Raw genomic sequence first — 22,152 nt, forward strand, 5'->3', positions numbered from 1 at the left:
GGTCTACTATAGTCTCATAAGGTAGAAATACCGTGTGTAATGCTCATTTCTTTCAAATTTAACTCGATATCCTTCATAAGAACTATTGTTTTCGACATTTATTCATTCTTTTAGGAATATTGAAACAACATTATTAATTGTGGTAAACCTTATCTGGCAGTACTTAAGAGTGCATCTTTGACTTTATTACTCGAGTGAATGCACCTTCAAACCGGTTTAACACCAACATGTCACAGTAATCAATACCATCTGTGTTAAGATGTCGGGAATGTGTTAGACGAATGATTTTGTTTTATGGAGCTTTGAAGAGCGATGAATGGCACTAAAGTGGTGCCAAATGGATATCTCAAACACCCATTGGTAAGTCATTTATTTTTTTCCATTTAATTTTTTGTCTTGATTTTTAAATATATAAACAGTCAATAAGTAGGACATCTCGTAAAGAACGTTCACTTGAAACAGTCCTCTTCTTATCCACACTTCGACAGGGAGTGGGGCTACTCTGCCTAAATAGCCGTCAACGAGTATTTTAAGAAATATCAAAATAATAAAAAATGGTGTCCCAGTGGTTGCACCAGTCAATTGTAACCATGCCCCCCCCCCATAGTCCACCTAAATGACCGTCAATGGGTCTTTTGACGATTTTAAGACTATGGCAGTTACAGGGATATACATGAAATGTCAAAATAATAAAAAAAGTATCCCTAATCGCTTATTATTGTAGCTCCCCCCCCCCCGCCCCCCAGTCTAAAATTATAGACGTGTAATACATTCTTCCAATCCTTACTGGTTGACGGTACATTTCCTAACAGGGCACAAATCCTGAACACCGGCTAAAACACGCGTTTGTTTACCGTGATCGATTATTCGATGATCTAGATCAATACAGAGGCTTGCCTTGGTCACACTTGCGAAGTTTCATCTTGTTTTGTTAAGGATTTTTCTAAAAAATGCCATTTATTTAATATAGCATACTTTTTAATTATAATTGTATGACCATGTATTTTCGCTTTTCAAGTGTTCGGTATTTGTGCCCTCCATAGCGTATTTTGAAGGGTGATTTACTATCCATAAAATTGAACGATTTTCGACATAATATTGACGAGATCGTGAATCTGTACGTTGACAGCTGTTTTCACATGAACCAAAGATGTTTCATACGAAAGTTTAACTTACTACAACATAAACTCTCCAAGATAATTGTAAAACACATCAGAAAGTGTTCGGATTTGTGACCTTAGCCAGTAACGTCTAAACGGGTTTGTGCAAAAACCGGGGGTGTTTTGAAAAATATTGAAATTGTATTAAGTGAAGTATTTTATGGTTTAAATTGATCATAAAGATTTATATTCATACTTTACCATGTAAGTGAAAAGTTATTTTGCATTAAAACACATTATTTACGTTTCCAATAAAACAAAAGTTGACTGACACAGACAACAATTATGCCAAGCGGAACAACTCGACCCAATCGTAATAACTCGGCCACCACTGACAAGCTTCTAGATAGACCTCGTAAATACAATCGTAACAACTCAGCCATGGCCGAAATGTTCCAATTGTTTAAAAATTGTGCCCTGAAGCCTTGCAGGTGCCCTTCATGTATATATCGCTATGTTTTGACAGCAAGAAATGAAAAATAAACGTCAAACTCATAATTATTCATAGGATATGACATTTTTATGTATGTTTTATGATCTAACTTTGCCAGAACCCTCTTAAAAACTGATTTACAGATAGTGTTTACTTTTGGACATGTTGTTAAAATACAACATGTACATTTTAATATTGATTATTTAACAATCTGTTTCCAGACTGCTTTTATAAACATGTTTGTTGAATAATTTATAACAGTTTGTAATAATCTTGTAGGTTCATATTTGGCTTCATTTGATCTTAACTACCTTTGTTCTATTATTAAATCCTTCCTGCTTTATCTTCCTGTAATCCCTTCAAAATTCAAAGAATGATTGTTTATCAATTGACACATATTGCTTTTATACATACCTTAAGGGAACGCCTTAAAATATGTCCACACAAACCTAAGTCCACAACGGATCGCTAAGGAGCTGAAAAGTCCTTACTCCGGATTACTCCCCAAAGTTAAAATAGATTCCATTCAGCAGTGGGAATTTCCCTGTGTGTCAGTCTTTTTAGGGGTCAAAGGTTTTGTCCGCACACCGATCTTGGCAGAGGAAGAGTTTGAGCTGGTGCAGCTAGGCGGAGACCTAATTGTGACTTTGATTGTTTCCACATCTTTTAATAGAGTTGGTTCTACTGTAGAAATAGTTTTAAACTCTTCGCAGGCAATCATAAGATGATTTCGTTCCCCACAGAGGATGCACGTTTGGAACTTAGACACACAATCACCCTTTCTGTGAAATATTTTACTCATGCACATAGGACATTGAAAATCTTTTGGGATATATCCTTTCTTTCTGTATTGATGATGATTGTTTTTAAGGTTTGAGTAGTATGCATTCAAAAAAGGTATTAATTCATCGTTTAATTCAAGGCAATATGATTGTAGAAGTTCGAAGTTGTTAACCAGTCTATTAATTTCTTCAGCTGCAGCGACATCCTGATCATTTCCATAATATTCAACTGGATCAGTTTGTAAACATTCCACCTTTAATGAGAGTTCCATGGTATCTCTTTTGTATTGTTCATTTTCAGCAACGAGATTTGCTATTTGCTCACCTTGTTGTTTGAGTTTTGCCTGGTCATTCTCACATTTCTCTTTGAGAGATTCAATTACCTTGTTGAAGTTGTCAGCCATGGAATTTGCTTTTGAAATCTCATCATTGATCTCATTTCGACAACAGCGTAATTCTGCTTTATATTGAAGATGTAGAAAGAGTGATTTTGGAAACAGAAATGCCAGATCTTCACTGTTAATTTCATAAAATGGTAGTTCCTGGAAGTTCTTCTTCAGAATAAAAGCGGTCATGCGATCTTGGTCTCTGGTTCTTTTATACTGGAGCTGAAGACAAGATATTTGTTGCTGACGGAAGTAACATCGCCTGGCAAAGTGTCCATACCTCCTGCAGTGGAAGCACTGTGCATTCTTGGCATGGCAAAGCATCACAGGATGGGATAGTCCACATCGTTTGCAAATAGATATTGGTGCCATTAGTTTTGGGGAATCACTCAATGGCAGGTAAAAATAAAATATGTCCACACAAACCTAAGTCCACAACGGATCGCTAAGGAGCTGAAAAGTCCTTACTCCGGATTACTTCCACCAATCTTTTATGAGGAGAATTCTCTGTCACAACGTCTAGTTACTCAAGAGGTTGTCTCCTCATAAAAGATTGGTGGAAGTAATCCGGAGTAAGGACTTTTCAGCTCCTTAGCGATCCGTTGTGGACTTAGGTTTGTGTGGACATATTTTATTTTTACCTGCCATTGAGTGATTCCCCAAAACTAATGGCACCAATATCTATTTGCAAACGATGTGGACTATCCCATCCTGTGATGCTTTGCCATGCCAAGAATGCACAGTGCTTCCACTGCAGGAGGTATGGACACTTTGCCAGGCGATGTTACTTCCGTCAGCAACAAATATCTTGTCTTCAGCTCCAGTATAAAAGAACCAGAGACCAAGATCGCATGACCGCTTTTATTCTGAAGAAGAACTTCCAGGAACTACCATTTTATGAAATTAACAGTGAAGATCTGGCATTTCTGTTTCCAAAATCACTCTTTCTACATCTTCAATATAAAGCAGAATTACGCTGTTGTCGAAATGAGATCAATGATGAGATTTCAAAAGCAAATTCCATGGCTGACAACTTCAACAAGGTAATTGAATCTCTCAAAGAGAAATGTGAGAATGACCAGGCAAAACTCAAACAACAAGGTGAGCAAATAGCAAATCTCGTTGCTGAAAATGAACAATACAAAAGAGATACCATGGAACTCTCATTAAAGGTGGAATGTTTACAAACTGATCCAGTTGAATATTATGGAAATGATCAGGATGTCGCTGCAGCTGAAGAAATTAATAGACTGGTTAACAACTTCGAACTTCTACAATCATATTGCCTTGAATTAAACGATGAATTTATACCTTTTTTGAATGCATACTACTCAAACCTTAAAAACAATCATCATCAATACAGAAAGAAAGGATATATCCCAAAAGATTTTCAATGTCCTATGTGCATGAGTAAAATATTTCACAGAAAGGGTGATTGTGTGTCTAAGTTCCAAACGTGCATCCTCTGTGGGGAACGAAATCATCTTATGATTGCCTGCGAAGAGTTTAAAACTATTTCTACAGTAGAACCAACTCTATTAAAAGATGTGGAAACAATCAAAGTCACAATTAGGTCTCCGCCTAGCTGCACCAGCTCAAACTCTTCCTCTGCCAAGATCGGTGTGCGGACAAAACCTTTGACCCCTAAAGAGACTGACACACAGGGAAATTCCCACTGCTGAATGGAATCTATTTTAACTTTGGGGCCCAAAGTAAAAGTAGTTCGGGGGAACTTTTATGATCTAACTTTGCCAGAACCCTCTTAAAAACTGATTTACAGATAGTGTTTACTTTTGGACATGTTGTTAAAATACAACATGTACATTTTATTATTGATTATTTAACAATCTGTTTCCAGACTGCTTTTATAAACATGTTTGTTGAATAATTTATAACAGTTTGTAATAATCTTGTAGGTTCATATTTGGCTTCATTTGATCTTAACTACCTTTGTTCTATTATTAAATCCTTCCTGCTTTATCTTCCTGTAATCCCTTCAAAATTCAAAGAATGATTGTTTATCAATTGACACATATTGCTTTTATACATACCTTAAGGGAACGCCTTAAAATATGTTGTTACAATAATATGCTCTTTGGTATTCCATGTTTGTTCTAAAGCTTTCTTGTTAAAATTGTTACTTGCTTTCATCAGTCTAGAGTTGACAGCCGTATGGTTAGGACCTCCTAAGAGAACCATTTTTAAGTAATATCTGTGGACTATCCATTGTATGTTGTAGTTAATGTTGGTTATCCAGCTTGTGAATAAAACTTGAGAAACGGTGTACAAGGACTTCCTTGAATTAGCATTAGCGTTCCAAGACTCCCACACAGACCCTTGAGGAGACAACCTCTTGAGTAACTAGACGTTGTGACAGAGAATTCTCCTCATAAAATATGGAACTGATATAAAATTACATAATCTGGTAATATTTCTTGTTTTATGATATTTTTGAGATGTTAAATGCTTTAACCCAGAATCCCGATCGGAATAACTACCCACTTTTGATACTAAACAATTTGTATGTGAAGGATTTGCCATATCAAAAAAGATACAAAAATCCGCAAACGTACAATTCTTTGATCTACTAAGATTTAGCTTGTGAATGTCATTTTACAGCGAAATCAACAAGTTAAAAAAATACTCATGACCTGTTCCTTATCAATATGAAATATCTTTAAACTTTTAGGAACATTATGCAAAAAACAACAACAGTATGTTTTACCTTCGGTATAAGAAAATAACTATTTTCTAATAAAACTACTGTTGAAAAATGTAAGCTAATGAAATGGAAAATAAAAAGATGCTTCCAAACATGCCATATTTTCTTGAGACCATTCAGGGGGATTAATGTTCAAAAGTCTGAAAATTCAGGGGGATTTTGGTAGTATTCAGGGGTTTTTTTTAGCAGGTCTAATTTGACAAAATTTCAAAGTATTTTAAGACGCAAGTACAAAAAAACAAATTGCCATAATTTTGAAAGACTCCCGAGGGGATTATGTCCAGAATTTAAGGGGATTTGGGCCACATACCAGAGAATTTTCATCATCGCCATGTAGCATTACGGGCATGACACACGTGCCAATTTACCTTGTCTACCCCTTTTTCCAGCACTTCATCTATATTTTAATGAGACACAGCCATATTGCATAATAAAAGCACTCACTTGCAAAATAGAATACTTCACAGAAAAATATGTTTCAGAGACAATTTAATGGGCTTACCTTCCTCTAAAATTGGATACAAAATCTGCTCATTATGATCATAAATGATGACTTTCAGACTAATAGAGAGAATGGAATGATTTATCAATATTTTTCATTTCAATTCCCAAATAGTCAGATTTGTTTGCTTCTGATAAAAAGCAAATGCATAATTTATTGTTTAAGTTCATAAACATATCATCTTTTGGCATTCATCAAAAAATAAAAAACATCACCACCATAATATTAAAATAAATAAAAGTCATTTCATCCGAATTGTCTACTTTCAGTTTCTCTTCTGGAAGTTCTGTTATTTTCCGATATTTGAGATGAAGGTCATGTCATGTATGTAAACATATTAGTGGGTCATAACAAAGAACAGCATTGTCTATTAGTTATTTTAATCCTTTTCTTTACCAAATAATGTACTGTCACCTTTAAATCATAAATCATTTTGATGACAATGACACATGTTTAAACACTTTAATTTGTTACATCCTCTCTGATTGGATAAAACCTATAGTTTTAACCAATGAAAATCGTCCTTTTATCTGACCAGTCTAATTGACATTTCTTATGCAAATTCTGACAGTTTCAATCAAAACAAGGCATGAAATGTGCCCTGCTGACTTATTAAGTGTCACCCAATTGGTGTTGTTAAAACACACCATCAGTTGATAATCCAATTAAGACAAGAAGGGCATTATAACTGCAAACAGGCATATATACCCTTCCCTAAATTTGCCACCAACTTCCACCAAATGCCACCCAAATCCATGGCAAATGGGTGGCACTTGGTGGAAAATGGGTGGCACTTGGTGGAATATCAAGAATTCCACCAACTGCCATGAAATTTCCACCCAACTGGAGGTGGCAGTTGGTGTAAAATTGAACTCAGTTTTTTTTTCATGTGGCACTTGGTGAAAAAGTTGGACTTAGTTAATTTTTCATATGGCAGTTGGTGAAAAAATGAACTTAGTTAATTTTTTGGGTGGCATTTGGTGAAAAAAGACTTAGAAAATCTCAAGAGTTCTGTAAAATGGAACCATTACTTATCATCATGGAATAATAATAGCATTTACGACAGTTGCTGTTCATGCTGCTGTTTTAGCATCATTACATATGCTACTATTTAAAACTAACTGGTAATGTTGCTGGTTATATTGATGATGATTACGATGTTGGTGGTTCTATTGATGATGATTATGATGTTGGTGGTTCTATTGATGATGGAATATGATGTTGGTGGTTCTATTGATGATGATTATGATGGTGGTGGTGGTGGTGGTGATTATGATGATTGTGGTGGTGGTAATTATGATGATTGTGGTGGTGGTGATTATGATGATTGTGGTGGTGGTGGTGGTTGATTTTGACAATTGTGGTGTTGTTGGTAGTTCATTGTGGTGTTGGTGAATATGATTGTGGTGGTATTGGTGATTATGATGATTGTGGTGGTGGTGATAGTGATCATGATGATTGTGCTGGTGGTGACAACAACAACAACATGTTGTTATTGATGATGATGATGATGATGATGATGATGATGTTGATGATAACAACAACAAAAATGTGATGATGATTATCATGATCATGATAATGATGAGTTAAACTAAGTTTTCTGTGTACATGTGCTCTGTTGCTATTTCCCCAAAGGTACAGGGATCCCATTAATGTTTGATTTAAACTCGGAATGACCTCTCTGCTGGAATATCTCCTCAAAATATTTGAATCTTCTGACAGTTACTAGCATTAATTTTGTGGAACTTTGAATAGTGAGAAAAAAAATTGTGCAGTTTTGTTTAATAAAATGGATTGATTATAAGGTAACTGCTTTTTTTATCATATTAACAACCAAAAAAGATCATGACTTATCATTTTATTTTATTTTTACACATATTAGGCTCTTTGTCTTTGTTTAATGTTTGACTAAGAGATAAGCTTTATGCATGTACTGTCAAGTATGTTTCACTTTATTCCAAAATAATTGACAAATACTCAGTCAAGCAATGTACTAAGTTTAAAAATTATCATTCAATTTGTACAATGAAGTTGAAGATGTATAAAGAAATGTTATACACATTTTTTTTCCAGACAAACCCCCCCATAACGATGACAATGTACTTGGACAAGATTCTAAGACCTTTTTGGTAAATATTTGAATATTACAATAACTTAAATGAAGACTGACCTCATAGTTTTATCATATTTTATTAGCTTATACTTATTTAAAAGTGCTAAGTGCTATGAAGGGTGGGATAAACAATATTAACCCTTTGCATGCTGGGTAAATTGTCGTCTGGTCAAAAATGTCGTCTGCTTTATTCTAAATTTCTTTCAATTTACTTAAAACTTTGGGGATATATTGACTGAGTGGCAAACAGCTTGGAACCTGACCAGGCGCCGAGTTACTCGGTGTCTGGTCTGGTTCCAAGCTGTTTGAAAAGCCTTTAAAATCGCCATCAGCAGCCTAAGGGTTAAATGCCAGTCAAGAAAAGATGTAGAAGATGTATATGATCTAAAGGGTGTGTGTGTTTTTAAGAAAAAGCGTTGAGGTATTGACAAAGCCTTGGTGTTATTCATGTTGTTGGCTGCATGATTTTGAAAAAATAAAGATATTAAAGTGAATCTTGGTGTACACATGTTTCCAAAGACATTTGTAGAACAAATTGTAGAACAAATAACATTCTTCTGTGAGGCAAACCCTGTTATATTGAACAGATTTATTAAAATGATCGCTTTTTTCAGAAAGAAATATGAATAGAGGACTTCTATAGCAGAAGAAGTATAGCCAAACTTGCAGAAAACAACAACCGAATGACTGCATCACTAAAGAAAAGAAACAGGTTATTGACATTTCAATATTCAAAATACCAAAACCGGTAATTAAATTAACTTTTTACCTGTATTGTCATTGCTAATACAACAGACGAGTGCTCTTGTAAAACATATTTGCAATGATTCAATGTATGAGGCTGAATTCTATATTTAGTTAGGCCATCCTTAAAAAATTGTATGTTTGCTGTAACGCTACCCATCATTTTTACAGTGAGTAGGTAGGTAGGGATTTTTTTTTTCCCATTGTGTGCCTTAAATTACTCAGTAAATAAGTTTCTTATCATTTCAGATTGCTTGACACTTCATTTTGGACAGACCTCATCCATTAATCCATTATCATGTAGTACAGTGTGATGACTATCATCAGACATGTCTCATTCCATCATCCTCATTTGGACAGATCCCATGGACACAGACTTAGATACTTCATCAGTGTGTCTACATAGTTGTACAACAAACTCTTAGGATTACAATATAAATAGTTACAGAACATTATAATAATAAATTTGGTATTTATAATGAACATCCAAAATAAGTTTCCTGTTAATAAAGTCTAATGCATTACATCATTTTTGTTTATTGGCTTTGTTTGAGTAACATTTTTAGAAACCTACTCACAATGTTCCTGGGCAATCTCAGTCATCCTGAGTTGTTTACCAGTTCTATAAAGTTCCCATAATCCTATCAGTAACTGAGAACAGCAAGAGGGACCAAAATGCTGTAGAAATCATGTACAAATCATGACCCATGAATGTGTTGTAAACCTGGATTTTGGGCTGACCTATGATATACCATGTTAAAGTAAAGCTTACATCATTTTGATTGCTCACGATTAGTCAGGCTAGACAAACCAAGCGAGACAGTAGCAGTCAGTTGGGCCTAAAGGAATTTACAGCCTAGGGCCGGACCCCTGCTACCTTGCAGACACCCTAATCTCTTGAAATTGTCATATAAGACACTTATTTTATCGTAAGTATCTGGACTGAATTGTGTAGGATTTTCCAGATTCGAGGACACCTCCACCGACGCAATTCAGTTAAAGCGGAAAAGACATCAAACCAGGACTCGTTTGTGCTGAATTTTCTAATGGAGTTTCGAGCATGGAATATGGTTTCAGGCCCCTTTTTCTCGATAACTGTAACCGCAAAGGTTACACGCTCGCCTTCGTCGGCCATTTTGTCGATAAAAACAAAAGTCAACCGCATGACGTAATATAAATGAGCCGAAGGAAAATAATGAGCGGAAAGAAAATATAATGAGCAGAAAGATTATTTTCCGTACGCTCGGAGATGCGAAAAAAAAATTTTTCGTCCTCGAGGGCCTAAAAAAAAGTTGAGTCGCGGTAATTTCGTGAGTCGGTCGCGTTACAGCAAACATTCAATTTTTTAAGGATGGCCTTATGGTATATCATTTTGTTGTTATACTTGGTATTAATCTGGCTAGGCCCAAAGCTGAAGAAACTTATTTAAGAGTATGTTTTTAATGTTGTCATTTTATTTATGCATCTAATTTTAAAATATATTTTGAATAATGATAGCTAAAATGAAACCTCCAAACTAAATAATACTAAAACTGTTTTCAGGATTTCTCCAAATGTAGAAATGCAGACAGCTCTTCACCATCAACTGTGATCCTTTGTAATTTTGTGTACATATGAAACTAAATGACTGCAAAGAATTGTGTTTTTTGTTGTTCTTAGGTTGTTGTATGCATAAATCCCATGATTTTATTTCCACCAAGTGCCACGTAATGTCCACCAAGTGCCACATTGGCATGGCATTTGGTGAAAAAAAGATCAAAGAAACTGAACGTGGCATTTGATGGAAAATTGTTCCAATACTCCACCAACTGCCACGTTGGGGTGGCATTTGGTGAAAAATTTGCCACCAACTGCCACGTGGCATTTGGTGGAAAACGTTCTAATACTCCACCAACTGCCACATTGGGGTGGCATTTGGTGAAAAAATTTGCCACGTGGCATTTGGTGGAAAACGTTCCAATAATCCACCAAGTGCCACGTTGGGGTGGCATTTGGTGAAAAAATTTGCCACGTAGCATTTGGTGGAAAACGTTCCAATACTCCACCAACTGCCACGTTGGGGTGGCATTTGGTGGAAAATGGTGAAAAATTAGATCAAAGTCCCATTTTATTCTGTTTTTCATCGTTTTACACCAAGTGCCACCCGTTCCAATACTCCACCAACTGCCACCCATTTTCCACGACCAATTCGTGGCAAATTTAGGGAAGGGTAATTAAACCCTGTGATAATTTTGCGTAATTTTAAACACACTTTTTTTAATTTCGGGGGATTTTCATCCCCCTCCGGGAGACCGGGGGATGGGTCGAAATTCCGGGGGATTTTTCCCCCTCCGGGGGATATGGCATGTATGTCAGCTTCTGGGTTGCTTTGAAGTTGAACTGCTCACATGAACCCACAAAAGATGTGTAGGTATGTGCTTAACAATAAAGGATAAAACATTAAAATGAAGCATTTCAAGTGGAGGTTTTCATTAGGGTAGTGCTACCTTAAACACACACTTTACAATTATTATTTTCTCTTTTTTAATCTATTTTCTTTAACCAATGGACTATACAAACAGTAGGGTCAGTCCCAGTATACAGGACAATTATTCAATAAAATGTTTATCCTTTTGATATCATAATTGGTAAAAAAATATCAAAATGTAAAGAAAAAATAACAGAGACCGGGTTCAAACTGTGGTCGCCAAAATTGCAGTCCAGTGTTGTATCCACTGCTATGAAAGTTTACATTTGTTTATTTGATTTAATATATACCTAGCTTGGTAACATTAAGTGATAACATCGACTAGCCAATCACACATAAAAATTAATTATACTAGGTATACCCACCTAGTAATCTTTTTTAATGGAAAAAAAATGTGAAAAATCAATTAATTGTAAACTATGTGGTACTTCAGTTAGTTAGTTTCAATGCATTGTACACATTGATACCAAATTCATGTCAGTTTTCGACAATTTTCTCTTTTTTCGCTATTTCATCATACGGTGTATAGCCCCTGAATAACGTTTCACTCTGTTTCATTGAGTATATTTCTTAAAAATCCTTTCTTTGTTCTAATCTGCTAAAAGGTCAAAAAGGTCACAGTCATGTGAGCATCTTTGAGGCCTCTCAGTTATTATAACCAATGCACCAGTCAATTGTAACGGTTACTAACCACCCCCCCCCCCCCCCGGTCTGGGGGTATACTGGGAATAGTCGGGAAATGGGCCGTGTTTTTACTTTCTATGTGGCCACGCAGGGCCGGGTGACCGCAGTGGTTTTGTCTTTGAACCAAATTTAGCCAAGATTGGGCCTTATATAGAGTCTCTGGTGTGCAGGGGCATTTGGCCGGGGTTTTACCATCAGTTCGTTCCCGCAGGGGAGGGGATTAGACCCAGGGTTGGCTGGACCTGGGGGCGCCAGGGTTACAATTGACTGGTGCACAACATATAAGATATTTATAAAATAAATAAAAGTACAGTTAATCAATATATTTTAATTTTAATGTGGTAAATTAACAAAGAATTAGATAGATGCTTTATGCAAAATCTCACAAAGATGTAAAAAAATACAAAGGAGTTCAGGTTTGCTAGTTTGTAAAAATATTTCATGGAATCATGGTAAATTGTTATATTATATGTCCAATGACAGCCCATATATTTTTTAACTACTTGAACCTTTCTTGTTATAATTCTTATAATTTTTTTTTTAGTTGATGTGTGATGCTGATAATACAGAGACAGCTAGAGTGACAGAGTTTGATGAATAAACTTAAATTAAAAAACAGTGAGTACAATAATCTATTTTAACATGTCTTGTGTGTAAAGTGTGATTCCGAAGCAGTAAATATATATATATATGTATCTTTAAGTTTTGAATCACAAATTTAGATCAAAGATCTATTATCACACAAAACTTAAAGGATATATATGAAAAGTCATGTGAATTGTGCAAGTCATATAATATAAAATTTATATTGATCAAGTCAAGCCATGCCATGTAAAAAAAACTGACATCATATCAAAGATTGTATGAATCATTCTCAGAGCTATTGAAAATATTTAATTGGTTGTAAGCGGACCATGCACGGTAATTTTGAGTAACCCCACCAGCCAATACAATATGGCTAAAAAGGCTTTGATAATATTTTTTATCTAATGTTTATCTTTCCTAAAATATTTATATTTATAAATCTATTTACCAGTATAAATCTGTATTTATTAATGCATTTATTTGCTCACTAATATATACAATACACTTATCGTTGTATATTGTCTAGCTAATACATGTATACAAATATGCATAATATGCATAATTATGGGGGGGGGGGGGTCATAATTACCTATGGTGTACTGTTTTGTTCTTACGAAGATATGATTTTGACTAAAATCCTTACTGAAAAGGCAGTGCAGACTGGCCTGTTTAAATAATTAATTAAATCTTAATGGGTTTAAATGTATTTTATTTTATTTTTAAAGATATTTTAGAGTTTAAAAGGAAGAGAGTCTGTTTTAAAGACTAAATAATTATATAGTCAGGATAAAAAATAATTATTTTTCAAAATCAAGTTCAAATAATTTTCCATTATTTGGCAAATGGAAAAAAGCTTTATATATTAAGAATGTTTTACTCGATAGAAAGTAGGCCCAGTATCTTTTGCATTGCAACACTAAGAAAGTAAATATTTATTTTTTGTCTTTTACCAATTCCATCAAAGTCTGTGAGTGGCTCATGATGCTTAGGCCTGCCAATTTAATGGTTTTCGAAATCATAAATTGAGACAACTTATAACTTTTGTATAAAATCTTCAAAGCTTTCAATAACTTAACATGTCATCCACCTTATTGTCTCAATTTAAAAATAGTTTTCACTCAACAACTTACTTATTAATCAGGATAATAAGTTGATAATGACTATCACTATCATTCTGTAAGATAATGTACTGGTACATAAATTTAATCCACAATATATCAGATGAGTGTGATAGTATATGCTCTTAATAGTTGTAGCCCGGAATTATACGTAGGAAACAATAGAGTCATTGGACTGTTACACGAATTTCAATAGCTCGAAATTCGCCTTTTATTTGTACCAGCATGGGAAAACCCTGTTATGTTAATACATATAGCCCGGAAGTAACAAATAAAAGGTGAATTTCGAGCTATTGAAATTCATGTAACAGTCCAATGACTCTATTGTTTCCGAAGTAATGTGTGTATATTACAACGGTTTAATTTTGTTTGTACCGGAGGATTAGGTCGGAAAAACTAGAATAGCTATAATTCCGGGCTACAACTATTCCGGGCTATATGTATTAATATATATATATATATATATATATATATATATATATATATATATATATATATAAATTCACGAACTCAATGTGGGATTTTCATTAAGTTTTGGTTAAACCATCTTTGTAACAAATTACAGTTACTTCCAAATTACATCTTATTCTACATAATACAAACTGGAGGACAGTTCTTTTTATTTGGTAATGTTAAGAGACTTGAAGACAAAAAAAAATGTTTAAATTCAGAAAACCTTACACAAAGTAGAAACCTTCTATTAATGTCATTATCTTGAAAAAATGAACATGCCTTTTAGCAATTGTATCAATCTGTGAAAATCTACATTTTGCCTTCGACATGTTATACAATTTAAGGATATTTACATGGAAATTAAGTTCAATTCTAAATTGACAGTCATGTATTTCTTCCAAAATTTTCATAGTATAAGGAACATGAATTTTTTATGAATTTAAGTGCATAACTGCAGATAATGATCATTATCTTAAATCAATTACAAGCCAATTCATAGTCATGCATATAGCCGCCTTTTCAAAATATGATAGTGATTGTCTCAAGTGACCAGTCTTTCTCTGTGGGGGGTGGGGGCTGTCAGTCATAAGGAAACCTTTAAAAGGCATATTCATTCAGCCAATCAGATGTCAGGTTCAGTGAAAGGGGCGATGCCAGGTCAAGTAAAAGGGGTGGAGCTAAAATAAATACTGACATTCAATGAAGATAGATCCCCCCCGTCCGCCCGGTTAGCTCAATCGGTAGAGCGTTGGACTCTGAATCGGACAACCCGGGTTCGATTCCCGGGTGGGCCAGGTCACTTCTGTTGTGATTGGTTATGAAATCCTTTCTTCGACCATTCGCACTGTACCACTGCCCATGGCATGTACAGAAGTTGTCAGTTCCTTGCAGAGGTGAAAGCACCTAGTACTGGTTCTGCCCAGGATAGGTGTGCGGTGGTCGAACTGTCACTCTGGGACCCTTCAATGTGCTCACGCCGGGACCCGGAGTATAAACTACTAACACCACCAGATAATCCCCCTTTGGCCTCACAAATATGTTTCAGTCACACTAGGGGGTGTGACAGGGTCAAGCCATAATGGAGCCATAGGCAAGCAGACTTTTATTAACCCAACAACAACAACAGGTGTAATTCTTACCAACTGAGGAGGTTTTATTATTGCTCATTTTTTTATACAAATTAAATATCTAACAATGACAAATATAAAATATGATCATTCAAGCATAATATTGACACCAAACATGACACATCTTGCAAATGGTCTTGAATAAAATTCCTACACTTTTTATAATGATAATACATGGGACCAATATCAAAACCATTATCCTGTTAAATAGGACAATGGATTTGATATTGGTAATTCGCAGACAATACAATGTAATTAAGTAAAAATAAATACACAGTATGCACATCTGGCTTCAAACAAAAATTGTTGCTTAGGCCAAAAAAAAATATTCATAGTTTCCAGTTAAATATCAAAAAAGGTAGGCATACGGTAACTGTTTTTTTTTTTAGGACCATGTTTCTTTGGCAAACTGACCTATATCAGGGAATTATTAAGGTCTTTACTAAAAAAGCACATATTGATCAAAACACCAAAAACAAAAAAGGATCAGAAGGATAAAAATAGGGTCAGTTGGGCGGAAACAAAGATTTTCGAATCCTTATTTTGTCAATGATGTCATGTCAGTGATCAAAATGATAACACAATTTAAGCCCTGCATTCTGGAATGTGGGGCTAAATTCTTGATTGTGTTATAGTAGGGCCAAAAATAAAATGATTTGGTTAGGGTTACATCCTTTTTAAAAACAGAAAGAGTAAAAAGTATAAAGGATTACATTTTTAAAATACATAATATATATGCGTTTTCACTTTAAAATACATGCATTGTTACAGTCTTGTTTTCAGTAAGTAACTTTTCCTTAAATGCATTCTTTGGAAAGTAATTTAAGGTTTATTATTCAAAATATATGTTAGTCAACTTGTGTATGTATTGATTTCCAACTTTTTTATTTTTTGTTTAAACTTTATGTATTAGAATTTCTTTGTGTAAATACCTGCTTATGTGATAAAAGACTGCTGACTAAAGATTAGATTTCAGATTTTGATATTTCCATTCCAAATTTAATGTTTTACAGCTTAAACTGCTACTAACAGTAGCAATAAAAAATGCATAAAACATCAATTTTGGATGGAAGTGTCACCGTGTGACTTTCTCTTCCAAATTCTGTTAGAAAATTTATTGTTCTTTTTTTGGTTACATCTTATTTTTCTATGATATTTACTTTCATAATTTCCTAAAGAGACTTTTGTCAGTCATTCTAATTGCAATTGAGTGTTTTGACATTTCTGATAAGATTTTACTGCTTCCTCTTCTTAATTATTATCAGTTAATTATCTCAGATCATAATCATAAACCTTACTCTTTGAGACTTTGACACTTCTCAATTATCTCAGACTTAATCTAATTGTAAATTTTATTTTTGACAATAATTATTTTTGAGTGACACTTTCTAAAATCTTCGATCATTATCTTTTTATCACTTCATTCTGATTGGTAACTTCTACTCTTTAAGGTAGTATATAAGTATGTACATTTTTTCATTTAGAAAAAAAAAAGGAGAAGAGAAATATATACATTAGATATACATATAGACTAGGAACTTTGTACTTCTTCTTTTACTAAGGAAATATCTTTGAACTACTTTTTTTGTGACTATATAATTAATTCACTTACTTTCATAACTTAATATATCACATGGACTATTGAATGTTTCTTGTTAAATAAGTATTTGGATTTATCTTTGTTAACTATTCAACTTAAATGTGGAATTAATAAAGAACCAACTTTTAAACATCTTAATTGGACTTGAGTTGTTAATCAAAGTGAACCATTAAACGTGATCTGAACTTAAACGGTAACTCGCAGTTGTGCCAGCTAATTCCCCAAATTAATGGCCAACTGCACGTGCCCCTTAGACAGTGTGGCTCGGGCTCGGTGACCACCCCTACTATACCGGAGTGTATATACTGGCCCGTTCCCGACGCTGCACGACTTAACTGGGGTGCGCGGTACCAGAAGTATGAAAAGCTGCAATCTGATATTTTGTCAGCAGTCTTTTATCGCTGGTTTGCGGATATTTACGCAAAAATTAGCTTGTTCGAAGACAAAATTTTTAAAAAAAGTTGTCAAAACGTTCAATCTGTGAGGTTGCAGCTTTAATATAAGACTAACGTAAATATTAAAAACACATGAGGCCCCTTTAATATTAACATGTCAATATCAAAAAGAAGATGAAAACTATGAGAAAGTGTTTTATAATTAAAAATAAATTGCTTAAAGCAAATATCTGAAATTAATAATTGTCATGCAAAGCAGCCTGTAATGAATATGAATATTAGATTTTGGCCTTGAACACCTTTTTAAGAAGAGTGTTTTGAAGTAAGGATTATCATAATGCTGAACTTAATATTGTACTGTAGCTTTGTAGCAAATCCTTATGATTAAAGTCACTGTGTCTTCCTTATGCTATGATAAAGATCTCCATAGTAACATTTCTAAACCTAATAAATTAAGTGAAAAAGGGTGTTTATTGGGGGTAATAAAACACATCTTGATAATGGCCAATTAGTTTTAATCTTTCAAGTGTTGGGAGGATGGGAGGGGGGTCTTAACTTTTTGAACTGCCAATATTTTCCTGGTTATTTTGTCCACCATGTCAAAATGATCTGGGTTGTTTTGTCAACCCTGTCTAAATGGGTTGGACGTGTTTTGTCCCCTTAGTCAAAAATGACATGGGATGTTTTGTCCTACATTTTTATAAAGGAGTTCAGAATAAATAACACATTAGTTTTCGTGCTTATGTAAAATAAATGCAAATGACTTTCATTATAAGTTTAAAAAATACTCTTAACGCTGCATTCTCACAGATTTACCATTTTTACAACTTTTTTTATTTTTGTCTTGGATTTTAAGAGCAAATTTTTGCGTAAATATCTGCAACCCATTGATGTAAGATTGTTGATAAAAAAACAGATCTTAGATTTTCATATTTTCGAAAATGTTAGAGCTTAAAACCTTACTAACGGTTTAAGAAAAATGCATAAAACATCAATTTATGAACTTAAATATAAAAATCCGCGATCTAATTTTTTGTCAGCAGTCTTATTAACTGGTTTCCATGGATTGTAGCAAAAATTGGCTTGTTCCAAGACAAAAATTAAAAAGTTGTCGAAATGTTTCATCTGTGATAGTGCAGCTTTAATTATGGTAGCTTTTCAGTCATTTGCCTATATATGTCTATTTGATTCAGTAAATACTTCATAATATTAAAGCTAGGCTTATTAGGATATGCTTATTTTTCATTGGGTTCTATTTTTAGCACATTTAGCCTCATTACAAGAATATATTAATTATTATTAAAGCTGCATGCACTCTCACAAATTTACCGTTTTTACAACTTTTTTTATTTTTTTTGTCTTGGAAAGAGCAAATTTTTGGGTTTAATAGTATCTGCAAACCAATGATAAAAGACTGCTGACATAGATCATATCGCAGATTTGCATATTTTCGTTTGAAAGCCAATGTTTTGTGGGTTAAACTATTACTAACAGTTAAAGAAAAATGCATGATCTAATTTTTTGTCAGCAGTTTTATATCACTGGTTTTCATGGATTCTTGAAAAAAAAAAAATACTTCCCTGTTGGCCAATTGAGAACAAAATCAAGAGGTTTTGGGTTTTGCTGTTTATATGTTCTGGAATTTTTCAAAAGCATTTATTTATAGGACTTATGAATTTTATGTACAGCATTCTGTATATTGTCAAGTGTCCTTTTTTTTTAAATTATATACAACATGTATAAATTTAATGTTTCAGGAAATAACCACCATCTCTCTCAGAGGTCATCTTTCTCATTATTGTGGGGAAACCTCAAAGGGCATCAGGAAAACCTTCATCAACCTCTTTGTGCCCAGTGGCTTGTGCAACAGTGTTTCAGAAGTATAAATACCTTTTTAATTTGTGTATATCATTTGTATAATGACTTGTTTTTATATATTAAATATATATATATGATTTATTATATATATATAGATGGTTAATCTTATGACTTCCTGATAGTATTTAAGTTGTGAAATATTAAATAATCTAATCATAAAAAATGCTTGGAAATGACAATAAAAAAAAGATATTTGTCGAATAGGAAGTTTCACCTGTCCTGTTTATATTACAAATCATTTTAAATCAGACAGAAAATTCAATATACTTGTTGTATCTCACTGTTTATTTGTCTTCACATTTTGTATTGTCACATCAAGCCTGTTTGAACATCCTAGAGAAGATAAGTGTATAGAAGCGGATATGATATAATAAATATGCATATAAATGTGCTTGGGATTATTTTCAGATTATCATTAAAATGGGGATAATGGATGACTGGCCACACATATGGGGCTATGGACAAGCTTCAGAGCAGGCTGCCAGGTGGTGGTGTTAGTAGTTTATACTCCGGGTCCCGGCGTGAGCACATTGTAGGGTCCCAGAGTGACAGTTCAACCACCGCACACCTATCCTGGGCAGAACCAGTACTAGGTGCCTTCACCTCTGCAAGGAATTGACAGCTTCTGTACATGCCAGGTGCAGTGGTACAGTGCGAATGGTCGTAGAAAGGATTTCATAACCAATCACAACAGAGGTGACCTGGTCCGCCCGGGAATCGAACCCGGGATGTCCAATTCAGAGTCCAACGCTCTACCGATTGAGCTGACCGAGCGGACATATTAGCTACATTAGATGACAAGCCATCTATGCTGGACATTCTTCACAATAAAATGTGATGTCACAGGAGCTGTCTATCTCAACAGCTCACACTGTCCGTATTTGACTAAAGGAATGAATGAAGTCACTGCAGAAGTTAGATTGAGGAATGTCCATGTCACTACCCATCATTTGGAAGGAGTTGGATAAAAAAAGTGTGGCCTATGTATTGAAACAGGTCCGATTTCCAGTTACGGACAGTCTTGATTTGTCTGATTACATTTTTGACCAACATGATGGCCTAAAAGAACACTTACTGGTACCTGGTAAAATCATGGCCCAGTTGTTCCAAGAGGCAGGCGAGTGGGAAGTTACTAGACTCCATTTCTTTATGGGTTGATCTGAGGTTCCAGTTCAGTTAAAGTACTGATAGAACACCCAGTGTTTGCCATAATACAGCAACATTTGATTTGTAACTATGTATTTGTTTGAATTGTTGAAACAGTACTGTTTACTAAATAATGTGTATGTATATGAAGAATAATATTATAAATAATTTGTAAGAACCTTTTGATATTAAGTAAAATGTCGATAAGTCTAAATATGTATCTGCGAATCATTTTTGTATATCTGTAAAGATTACATTGCCTATATTCCTCGATTTATATTTTTCTTTTAGCAAGTCAATAACTTTTCTTAAGTTCTATCTTCAAAATTGTCGGGACAGGGATAATAGCCCTTAATTTACCGAAATATGTAACATTCAATGCAAAATTTCTAATTGGCTACATTTAGGCAGTTCAGATGCAGGAACAAACATCACTTGGGTCCTTAATAATAGCTTTCCATCTGACATTGAAGATCCAATAAAAGGAATTTGTCATGTGACTGTTTATTAACTCTCAATTTATTGAAAGTGAAATTACTTACATGATTTGTAAGAACTAAATTATAATGATATCAAATGATTGTTTAAATTAAATAAAATAGATGATTACATACATGAACTATTTTTATTTCTTGTTTGTCAATATGAAGAGTAATGCAATGGCTTTTGAATTTCATAAAAAAGGATGGAAAAATGTATGTTTATTGTTTAAGCAATTAATTAAGTAATAAAAGTTTTTTTTTCTTTTTTTCAAATTGTGCTATCTTATAATACAGATCGTTATTTGTTTAATTTTGGTACAAATGAAGTATATAAGGTATGTCTAATGTTACAAATAGCAAAAATTCAAATGCAAATCATGGTGACTTGACTAAATGTGAATGCTAATTGAATCAAAATAGTTAATAAATAATAATGTTCATTTGAAACAATTGAGAGTATAAGTTTGGTTTGTATATGCCATATATTCCCGGGGGGGGAGGGAGGGGGGGAATGAAAAAATGAAAAGTATATTACTATGCGCAGTGCTATAATGATTAATAAGTAAATGTTTTTAGCTCACCTGTCACATAGTGACAAGGTATATCCTCATAAACCGCTTAGCCAATTTCTTCCAAACTTTACAGGAATGTTCCTTGGGTGGTCCCCTTTGAAAATTGTTCAAAGAATTGAATTCCATGCAGAACTCTGGTTGCCATGGCAACGGAAAGGAAAAACTTTTAAAATCTTATTTTTCAAAACCACAAGGCCTAGAGCCTTAATATTTGGTATATAGCATCATCTAGTGGTCCTCTACCAAAATTGTTAAAACTCCCCCTGGGGTCAAAAATGGCCCTGCCCCGGGGGTCACTTGTTTTACATAGACTTATATAGGGAAAATCTTCTTCTCAAAAACCACAAGGCCTAGAACCTTGAAAATTGGTATGTGTCATCATGTAGTGGTCCTCTACAAAATTTGTTCATATTATTCTCCTGGGGTCAAAAATGGCCCCGCCCCAGGGGTCACTAGTTTCATTACATAGTGTTATATAGTAAATCTTTAAAAATCCTCTCCGAAACTGTAAGGCCCAGGGCTTAGATATTTGGTATACAGCATCATCTAGTGGACCTCTACCAGATTTGTTCAAATTATTGCCACAGGGTCAAAATTGACCCCGCCTAGGGGGTCCTTGTTTTTACGTAGTGTTATATAGTAAATCTTTAAAAATATTCTTCTCCAGAACCGTAAGGCCAGGAGATTAGATATTTGGTATACAACATCATCTTGTGGACCTCTATCAAAGTTGTTCAAATTATTGCCACAGGGTCAAAATTGGCCCCGCCCTGAAAGTTATTTGTTTTTATATAGTCTTATAT

General features: G+C 34.2%; 2 long non-coding RNA genes across 2 annotated transcripts; both read left to right on the forward strand.

Moving 5' to 3' along the window:
* The first annotated feature begins 113 nt into the window (after positions 1 to 113).
* LOC128206466 (uncharacterized) lies at positions 114 to 19,676 on the forward strand. Its single transcript, XR_008256479.1, has 4 exons — positions 114 to 360; positions 12,538 to 12,611; positions 19,029 to 19,151; positions 19,558 to 19,676. It is a non-coding gene; the product is annotated as an uncharacterized LOC128206466 (long non-coding RNA).
* On the forward strand, positions 8,059 to 10,450 carry LOC128206467 (uncharacterized). Its single transcript, XR_008256480.1, has 3 exons — positions 8,059 to 8,114; positions 8,713 to 8,810; positions 10,385 to 10,450. It is a non-coding gene; the product is annotated as an uncharacterized LOC128206467 (long non-coding RNA).
* Positions 19,677 to 22,152: the final 2,476 nt, after the last annotated feature.

This window comes from Mya arenaria, chromosome 10, assembly GCF_026914265.1.
Source record: "Mya arenaria isolate MELC-2E11 chromosome 10, ASM2691426v1".
Lineage (NCBI taxonomy): Eukaryota > Metazoa > Mollusca > Bivalvia > Myida > Myidae > Mya > Mya arenaria.